Genomic DNA, 9,768 nt, shown 5'->3' with positions numbered 1-9,768 from the left:
GACATTCTTAGTGCCCGGAAGAAAAGAGACCACAAAATCAAAACGTGTGAAAAACAAGGCCCACCTAGCCTGTCTAGGATTCAAGCGTTTGGCCGACTCAAGATAAATCACATTTTTGTGGTCAGTAAGGACCACGACTTGATGTTTAGCTCCCTCCTACCAATGTCTCCACTCCTCAAATGCCCATTTCATGGCTAACAGTTCCCGATTCCCCACATCATAGTTGCGTTCAGATGGGGAGAACTTTCGGGAAAAGAAAGCACAGGGATTCATTTTAGATGTCACAGGATCCTTTTGGGACAAAACAGCTCCTGCACCAATCTCAGAAGCGTCCACCTCTACCTGAAACGGGAGTGAGACATCATGTTGCCGCAAAACCGGAGCAGAAGTGAACCTCCGCTTCAGCTCTTGAAAGGAAGAAACAGTCTCTGGAGACCAATTCAGTACATCAGCACCCTTCTTAGTCAAATCAGTCAATGGTTTGGCAATACCAGAAAAATTAGCTATAAATTTGCGATAAAAATTAGCAAAACCCAAAAACTTCTGGAGGGCCTTCAAAGAAGTGGGTTGAACCCAATCATAAATGGCCTGTACCTTGGCCGGGTCCATTTCAATAGTTGACGGAGACAAAATAAACCCCAAAAATGAAATCCTCTGTACTCCAAAAAGGCATTTCGATCCCTTAACATACAGGTAATTCTCCCTCAAAATCCGAAACACAGTACGAACATGTTCCACATGAGAGTCCCAATCCCTGGAAAAGATCAAAATATCATCCAGATAGATGATCAGAAATGTATCCACAAAGTCCCGGAAAATATCATTCATGAAGCACTGGAAGACAGAAGGGGCATTAGTGAGCCCAAAAAGGCATCACCAGGTACTCAAAATGTCCCTCCGGAGTATTAAACGCCGTCTTCCATTCATCCTCCTGCTTAATGCGAATAAGATTATACGCCCCCCTGAGGTCAAGCTTGGTAAACCAGCAAGCACCTTTAACTCTGGAGAATAGATCAGATATCAGGGGTAACGGATACTGATATTTAACAGTAATTTTGTTGAGGGAACGATAGTCAATACAAGGCCTTAATGAACCATATTTCTTGGCCACGAAAAAAAAACCAGCACCCAAGGGTGAAGAGGATGGTCTAATATGACCCTTCTCCAACGACTCCTTAACATAAGATCGCATAGCCTCGTGCTCGGGTACAGATAAATTGAAAAGTCGACCCTTGGGAAATTTACACCCAGGGCTCAACTCAATTGCACAGTCATAACTCCTATGAGGAGGTAACGACGCAGACTTATTCTCACTAAATACATCATAAAAATCAGCCAAATAGTCAGGAACATTATGCGACTGGGGAGAGGTGGAGAAGACAGGAGCGTCACCAATAGCACACCGACAACCCCAACTCACCACAGACACAGATTTCCAATCCAAAACTGGATTATTAATTTGCAACCAGGGAAATCCCAGAACAATGGTATCATGCAAATTATGCAAAAATCTGCAATTCTCCTGATGGTCTGGGGCGACCCGCATTACCACCTGAGTCCAAAACTGAGGTTTATTTTTCGCCAAAGGAGTAGCATCAATACCCCTCAAAGGGATAGGCGTCCGCAGAAGTGTCATAGGAAACCCACAACGTTTAGCAAAATCCAAGTCCATCAGGTTCAGAGCCGCTCCCGAATCCACAAAAGCCTTGGCGGAAAATGTGGACAGTGAGCAGATCAGAGTAATTGCCAGAAGAAACTTAGGTTGAACACCACCCACAGCAAATGTGTGTGCAAAACGTTTTTCTCGTTTAGGGCAGACAGAAATCATATGAGAGGCATCTCCACAGAAAAAACACAGCTTATTACGCCTTCTGAACTCCTGACGTTGCGCCCTAGAAAAAACTATCACATTGCATAGGTTCAGACATTTGTTAAACAGGCAACATTTCTCGTGTACCTCTACGTTCACGCAGACGCCGATCAACCTGAATGGCTAATGACATAGAATCGTCAAGACCAGAGGGAACAGGAAATCCCACCATAGTATCCTTTACGGTTTCTGACAAACCCCTCCGAAAGAGAGCTGCCAAGGCACCATCATTCAAGGTAGTAAGGACCGCCCACTTTCGGAATTTTTGACAGTATAACTCTGCAGAATCCTGACCCTGGCTCAATGCCAACAGGGCTTTCTCAGCTTGATAAATAGCATTAGGTTCATCATACAACAACCCCAAGGCTTGAAAACATGCATCCACATTAGCCAGAATAGGATCATCAGGTGTCAAAGAAAACGCCCAATCCTGGGAATCGCTGCGCAGCAAAGAGATGACCATTTTAACCTGCTGCGCAGAGCTCCCTGATGAGTTAGGCTTCAAGGCAAAAAATAATTTACAATTATTCTTAAAATTCAAAAATTTAGTCCGATCCCCAAAAAACACATCAGGAGTAGGAATCTTTGGTTCAGCAGTGTGTGAATGAGAAAGATAGGTGGAAATTCCCTGCACTTCAGCAGTCAGCTGCTCCACACGATCAGACAATTGCTTAATCTCCATTAAGAAAAATTCCTCCTACGGCCCCAGAGAAAAAGAGGAAAAAATATACAAAAAAAATTATGACACTTTTTTTTTTTTTTACAATTCTTTCCTGCTATTGAGTACCCTAGAATGTGCAGTTTGGCTTGTGATTCTGTTATGATTGAGTCACCGGAGGAGGAAAACAAAAATACAAGCTGAGTCCAGAAAACTGAGAGGTTGGTAGCTAGTGGATTGCAGACCCCTGATCCTATACACCACAACTAACAGTAGCCGTGGGGGGTTCCTACGGTGGTCCTAGACCCCTCGATCACAGCCGGAGAGCTAAATAAACCTAAAGAAGGAAGGGGAAATCTAAACTGCCCCAGAGCAGACCCCAAAGCAATAGGCAGCCCCCAACATGTATTGACGGTGAAAACAGAAGAAAACACAAACACAGATAGAAAGACAGGCTGAGCAAACGATGGGGCACTTACTAACTAGATAGGACAGGACAGAAAAGCTGCTGTCTGCAATCACGCAAACACCCTACCAAAAATAATGCCAACACGTCTGATAGAAAAAAGGCCCTGCAGTCACTAGACTTCCAAATACCTATATCAGCCCTCAGGTATATTCTGCAAACAGAGCAAAAAAAAGAGCAATTGATCAGAGACAAAAATGGAGTCCAGCCAGTCCTAGCCAGGGCTGGCTGAACACAGGCACTAAGTAAACCAGACAAAATCTCATGAAACAACAGAAGAGCAAGCTTAGCTCTTAGAAGATTGGAATAAACTGGAGGCCAGAGCTCTGAGCAGAGAAGTATCACCAGCAACCCAGCAGGGCGTCGGCAGCCTTATATCCACTCAGAGATTCCGGATGTCCAATCACACTCCACCTGATCTGAAGACAGGTCTCTCCCATCCAGATCATTTTTACTACCTCCCTTCACCAGCAGAGGGAGTTCATCGGACATCAGAGGTGAAGGAGAAAATGAGCTCATAACACGCATGTGTATGAGGTTTACGGAGCGAAGCCATGTGTGTACTGAGTGGAGCCGTGTGTGTGCGAACCATAGAAAGCGGAACCTTGTGTGTATGAGGTGTGCGGAGCCATGCATGTACAAGGTGTATGGTGGGGAGCATTTATACCTCCCAACTGTCCCAGATCCAGTTGGACAGTCCCGATTTTGAGAGAGAGTCTGCCCCGGCTGGGAGCTTACTTTTCCCACGGACACAGGAGTACAAGGCGGAGCCCCGAGGAGCGCTTTAAAATTTGCACGTGACGTTCCACTGGAAATGACGTGCTAGAAGCTGACAGGAAATTAGGTAATTTTGGGAGGAGATTGTGGCGGAACCATAGAGGCACTTCAGGGAATGCTTCAGATCCATCACTGTGTTCTCTGACAGCGCGGACAGCGGGATCGTCTTGGAATCAGGAATGCCGGCCATGTGAGCGGATCATGATGTGTCCTGCACCGGGAGGCTCAGGTGGGCACTACAATGGAGGCCGGGCTGCTATAGTATCTTTATAGAATCTTTTTCTCTGTTTCTTTTTCTCTGTTCTTTCTTTCTCTCTCTAATCTTTCTTTTTTTCTTTCTCTCTTTGTTCTTTCTTTCTCTCTGTTCTTTCTTTCCCCTCTTTCTCTGTCTAGTCTTTCTTTCTCTGTCTAATCTTTCTTTCTCTCTGTTTCTTTCTCTCTGTTTCTTTCTCTCTGTTCTTTCTCTCTAATCTTTCTTTTTTTTCTTTCTCTCTGTTCTTTCTTTCTCTCTGTTATTTCTTTCTTCTCTTCCTTTCTTTCTCTGTTCTTTCTTTCTCTCTGTTCTTCTCTTCCTTTCTCTATCTGTTCTTTCTTTCGCTCTGTGCTTTCTTTCCCCTTTTTCTTTCTTTCTCTAATCTTTCTTTCTCTCTCTGTTCTTCCTTTCTCTCACTGTTCTCGTTCTTTCCCCTCTTTCTTTGTCTCTGTTCTTTCTTTCCTCTCTTTCTCTGTTCTTACTTTCTCTTTGTTCTTTCTCTCTCCACATTTTAGAGGGTCACATCCCCATTACAGAGGGTCACATCCCCATTACAGAGAGTCACATCCACATTTTAGAGGGTCATATCCACATTTTGGGGGCCACATTCACATTTTAGAGGACCACATCCACATGTGACCCTTTACAATGTGGATGTGACTCTACAATGTGGATGTGACCCTCTATATTGTGGATGTGACCCTCTATAAAGTGGATGTGACCCTCTGTATTGTGGATGTGACCCACTGTAATGTGGATGTGACCCTCTATAACAGGGATGGGCAATTAATTTTCCTGAGAAGCCACATGAAAGACCATGACTGTCATGGAGGGCCAAAACAATAGGCCAAAATTAATTCTTCTCAATATTAATATTGATATTTTATAATTATTATATTATTGATAATTTTATTAATTTTAAGTGTATTAGAATTGTATATTTAGCAGAATTAAGAATGCCGACACCCCCCTATATATCGTTTGAACCCGAGCACAGCCCTTTCAGTATATTGCATGAGCGCCCCCAACAGCCCCTTATATGCGGCATGAGCCCCACACAGCCTCCCTATATACAGCATGAGCCCCACACAGCCTCCCCATATACTGCATGAGCGACACACAGCCTCCCCATATACTGCATGAGCTCCACACAGCGTCCCCATATACTGCATGAGACCCACACAGCCTCCCTATACACAGCATGAGCCCCACACAGCCTCAACATATACTGCATGAGCCCCACACAGCCTCCTTATATACTGCATGAGCCCCACACAGCCTCCCCATATACTGCATGAGCCCCACACAGCCTCCCCATATACTGCATGAGCCCCACACAGCCTCCCTATACACATCATGAGCCCCACACAGCCTCCCCATATACTGCATGAGCCCCACACAGCCTCCCCATATACGGCATGAGCCCCACACAGCCTCCCCATATACTGCATGAGCCCCACACAGCCTCCCCATATACTGAATGAGACCCACACAGCCTCCCAATATACTGCATGAGCCCCACACAGCCTTCCCATATACTACATGAGCCCCACACAGCCTCCCCATATACTGCATGAGCGCCACACAGCCTCCCCATATACTGCATGAGCGCCACACAGCCTCCCCATATACTGCATGAGACCCTCACAACGTCCCTATACACAGCATGAACCCCACACAGCCTCCCCATATACTGCATGAGCCCCACACAGCCTCCCCATATACTGCATGAGCCCCACACAGCCTCCCCCTATACTGCATGAGCCCCACACAGCCTCCCTATACACAGCATGAGACCCACACAGCCTCCTCATATACTGCATGAGCCCCACACAGCCTCCCCATATACTGCATGAGCCCCACACAGCCTCCCCATATACTGCATGAGCCCCACACAGCCTCCCCATATACTGCATGAGCCCCACACAGCCTCCCCTTGTACTGCATGAGCCCCACACAGCCTCCCATATACTGTATGAGACCCACACAGCCTCCCCATATACTGCATGAGACCCACACAGCCTCCCTATATACTGCATGAGCCCCACACAGCCTCCCCATATGCTTCATGAGCCCCACACAGCCTCCCTATACACAGCATGAGCCCCACACAGCCTCCCCATATACTGCATGAGCCCCAGACTGCCTCCCCATATACTGTATGAGACCCACACAGCCTCCCCATATACTGCATGAGACCCAAACAGCCTCCCCATATACTGCATGAGCGCCACACAGCCTCCCCATATACTGCATGAGCCCCACACAGCCTCCCTATACACAGCATGAGCCCCACACAGCCTCCCCATATACTGCTTGATCCCCACACAGCCTCCCCATATACTGCATGAGCCCAAAACAACAGCCTCCCCATATACTGCATGAGCCCCACACAACCTCCCCATATACTGCTTGAGCCCCACACTGCCTCCCTATATACTGCATGAGACCCACACAGCCTCCCTATATACAGCATGAGCCCCACACAGCCTCCCCATATACTGCATGAGACCCACACAGCCTCCCCATATACTGCATGAGACCCACACAGCGTCCCCATATACTGCATGAGACCCACGCAGCCTCCCTATATACTGCATGAGCCCACACAGCCTCCCCATATACTGCATGAGCCCCACACAGCCTCCCCATATACTGCATGAGCCCCACACAGCCTCCCCATATACTGCATGAGCCCCACACAGCCTCCCCATATACTGCATGAGCCCCACACAGCCTCCCCTTGTACTGCATGAGCCCCACACAGCCTCCCCATATACTGTATGAGACCCACACAGCCTCCCCATATACTGCATGAGACCCAAACAGCCTCCCCATATACTGCATGAGCGCCACACAGCCTCCCCATATACTGCATGATCCCCACACAGCCTCCCTATACACAGCATGAGCCCCACACAGCCTCCCCATATACTGCTTGAGCCCCACACAGCCTCCCCATATACTGCATGAGCCCCACACAGCCTCCCCATATACTGCATGAGCCCCACACAGCCTTCCCATATACTGCATGAGCCCCTCACAGCCTCCCTATATACTGCATGAGCCCCGCACAGCCTCCCTATATACTGCATGAGGCCCACACATCCTCCCTATATACAACATGAGCCCCACACAGCCTCCCTATATACTGCATGAGACCCAGCCTCCCCATATGCTGCATGAGCCCCACACAGCCTCCCTATATACAGCATGAGCCCCACACAGCCTCCCTATATACTGCATGAGCCCCACACAGCCTCCCCATATGCTTCATGAGCCCCACACAGCCTCCCTATACACAGCATGAGCCCCACACAGCCTCCCCATATACTGCATGAGCCCCAGACTGCCTCCCCATATACTGTATGAGACCCACACAGCCTCCCCATATACTGCATGAGACCCAAACAGCCTCCCCATATACTGCATGAGCGCCACACAGCCTCCCCATATACTGCATGAGCCCCACACAGCCTCCCTATACACAGCATGAGCCCCACACAGCCTCCCCATATACTGCTTGATCCCCACACAGCCTCCCCATATACTGCATGAGCCCAAAACAACAGCCTCCCCATATACTGCATGAGCCCCACACAACCTCCCCATATACTGCTTGAGCCCCACACTGCCTCCCTATATACTGCATGAGACCCACACAGCCTCCCTATATACAGCATGAGCCCCACACAGCCTCCCCATATACTGCATGAGACCCACACAGCCTCCCCATATACTGCATGAGACCCACACAGCGTCCCCATATACTGCATGAGACCCACGCAGCCTCCCTATATACTGCATGAGCCCACACAGCCTCCCCATATACTGCATGAGCCCCACACAGCCTCCCCATATACTGCATGAGCCCCACACAGCCTCCCCATATACTGCATGAGCCCCACACAGCCTCCCCATATACTGTGCATGAGCCCCACACATCCTCCCTATACACTGCATGAGCCCCACACAGCCTCCCCATATACTGCATGAGACCCACACAGCCTCCCCATATACTGCATGAGCGCCACACAGCATCTCTATATACTGCATGAGGAGCTCACAGCCTCTCTATATACTGCATGAGGAGCCCACAGCCTCCCTATATACTGCTTGAGGCCCCCACAGCCTCCCTATATACTGCATGAGCGCCACACAGCCTCCCCATATACTGCATGAGGCCCACACAGCCTCCCTATATACTGCATGAACCCCGCACAGCCTCCCTATATACTGCATGAGGCCCACACAGCCTACCTATATACAGCATGAACCCCACACAGCCTCCCTATACACAGCATGAGCCCCACATAGCCTCCCCATATACTGCATGAGCCCAACACAGCCTCCCCATATACTGCATGAGCCCCACACAGCCTCCCCATATACTGCATGAGACCCACACAGCCTCCCCATATACTGCATGAGCGCCACACAGCCTCTCTATATACTGCATGAGGAGCTCACAGCCTCTCTATATACTGCATGAGGCCCCCACAGCCTCCCTATATACTGCATGAGCACCACACAGCCTCCCCATATACTGCATGAGGCCCACACAGCCTCTCTATATAGTGTATGAGGAGCCCACAGCCTCTCCATATACTGCATGAGACACACACTGCCTCCCTATATACTGCATGAACCCCGCACAGCCTCCCTATATACTGCATGAGGCCCACACAGCCTCCCTATATACAGCATGAGCCCCACACAGCCTCCCTATACACAGCATGATCCCCACATAGCCTCCCCATATACTGCATGAGCCCCACACAGCCTCCCCATATACTGCATGAGCCCCACACAGCCTCCCCATATACTCCATGAAACCCACACAGCCACCCCATATACTGCATGAGCGCCACACAGCCTCCCCATATACTCCATGAAACCCACACAGCCTCCCTATACACAGCATGAGCCCCACACAGCCTCCCCATAAACTGCATGAGACCCACATAGCCTCCCTATATACTGCATGAGCGCCACCCAGCCTCCCTATATACTGCATGAGCGCCACACAGCCTCCCTATATACTGCATGAGGAGCCCACAGCCTCTCTATATACTGCATGAGGAGCCCACAGCCTCTCTATATACTGCATGAGGAGCCCACAGCCTCGCTATATACTGCATGAGGCCCAAACAGCCTCCCTATATACTGCATGAGCGCCACACAGCCTCCCCATATACTGCATGAGGCCCACATAGCCTCCCCATATACGACATGTGCAGCAGCACCATATCACCCCCTCATGTCACCCGAGGTGTGCAGCACCATGTCGTCACCCACCCCAGGTGTGCAGCACCATGTCGTCACCCACCCCAGGTGTGCAGCACCATGTCGTCACCCACCCCAGGTGTGCAGCACCATATCGTCACCCACTCCAGGTGTGCAGCACCATGTCGTCACCCACACCAGGTGTGCAGCACCATGTCGTCACCCATCCCAGGTGTGCAGCACCATGACGTCACCCACTCCAGGTGTGCAGCACCATGTCGTCACCCACCCCAGGTGTGCAGCACCATGTCGTCACCCACCCCAGGTGTGCAGCACCATGTCGTCACCCACTCCAGGTGTGCAGCACCATGTCGTCACCCACTCCAGGTGTGCAGCACCATGTCGTCACCCACTCCAGGTGTGCAGCACCATGTCGTCACCCACTCCAGGTGTGCAGCACCATGTCGTCACCCACCCCAGGTGTGCAGCACCATGTCGTCACCCACTCCAGGTGTGCA

General features: G+C 49.8%; 1 long non-coding RNA gene across 1 annotated transcript in view; it reads left to right on the top strand.

Moving 5' to 3' along the window:
- Positions 1-1,630: 1,630 nt before the first annotated feature.
- LOC141083569 (uncharacterized) overlaps positions 1,631-9,768 on the top strand; it is a 98,196-nt gene continuing 90,058 nt past the window's right edge. Inside the window, exon 1 of the long non-coding RNA XR_012230751.1 lies at positions 1,631-4,000. This is a non-coding gene — a long non-coding RNA (uncharacterized lncRNA). The remainder of the gene's footprint in view (positions 4,001-9,768) is intronic.

This window comes from Dendrobates tinctorius, unplaced genomic scaffold (genome assembly GCF_039654945.1).
Source record: "Dendrobates tinctorius isolate UK_male_01 unplaced genomic scaffold, ASM3965494v1 ptg000020l, whole genome shotgun sequence".
NCBI lineage: Eukaryota > Metazoa > Chordata > Amphibia > Anura > Dendrobatidae > Dendrobates > Dendrobates tinctorius.
This window is presented reverse-complemented; position numbering and strand designations above follow the sequence as displayed.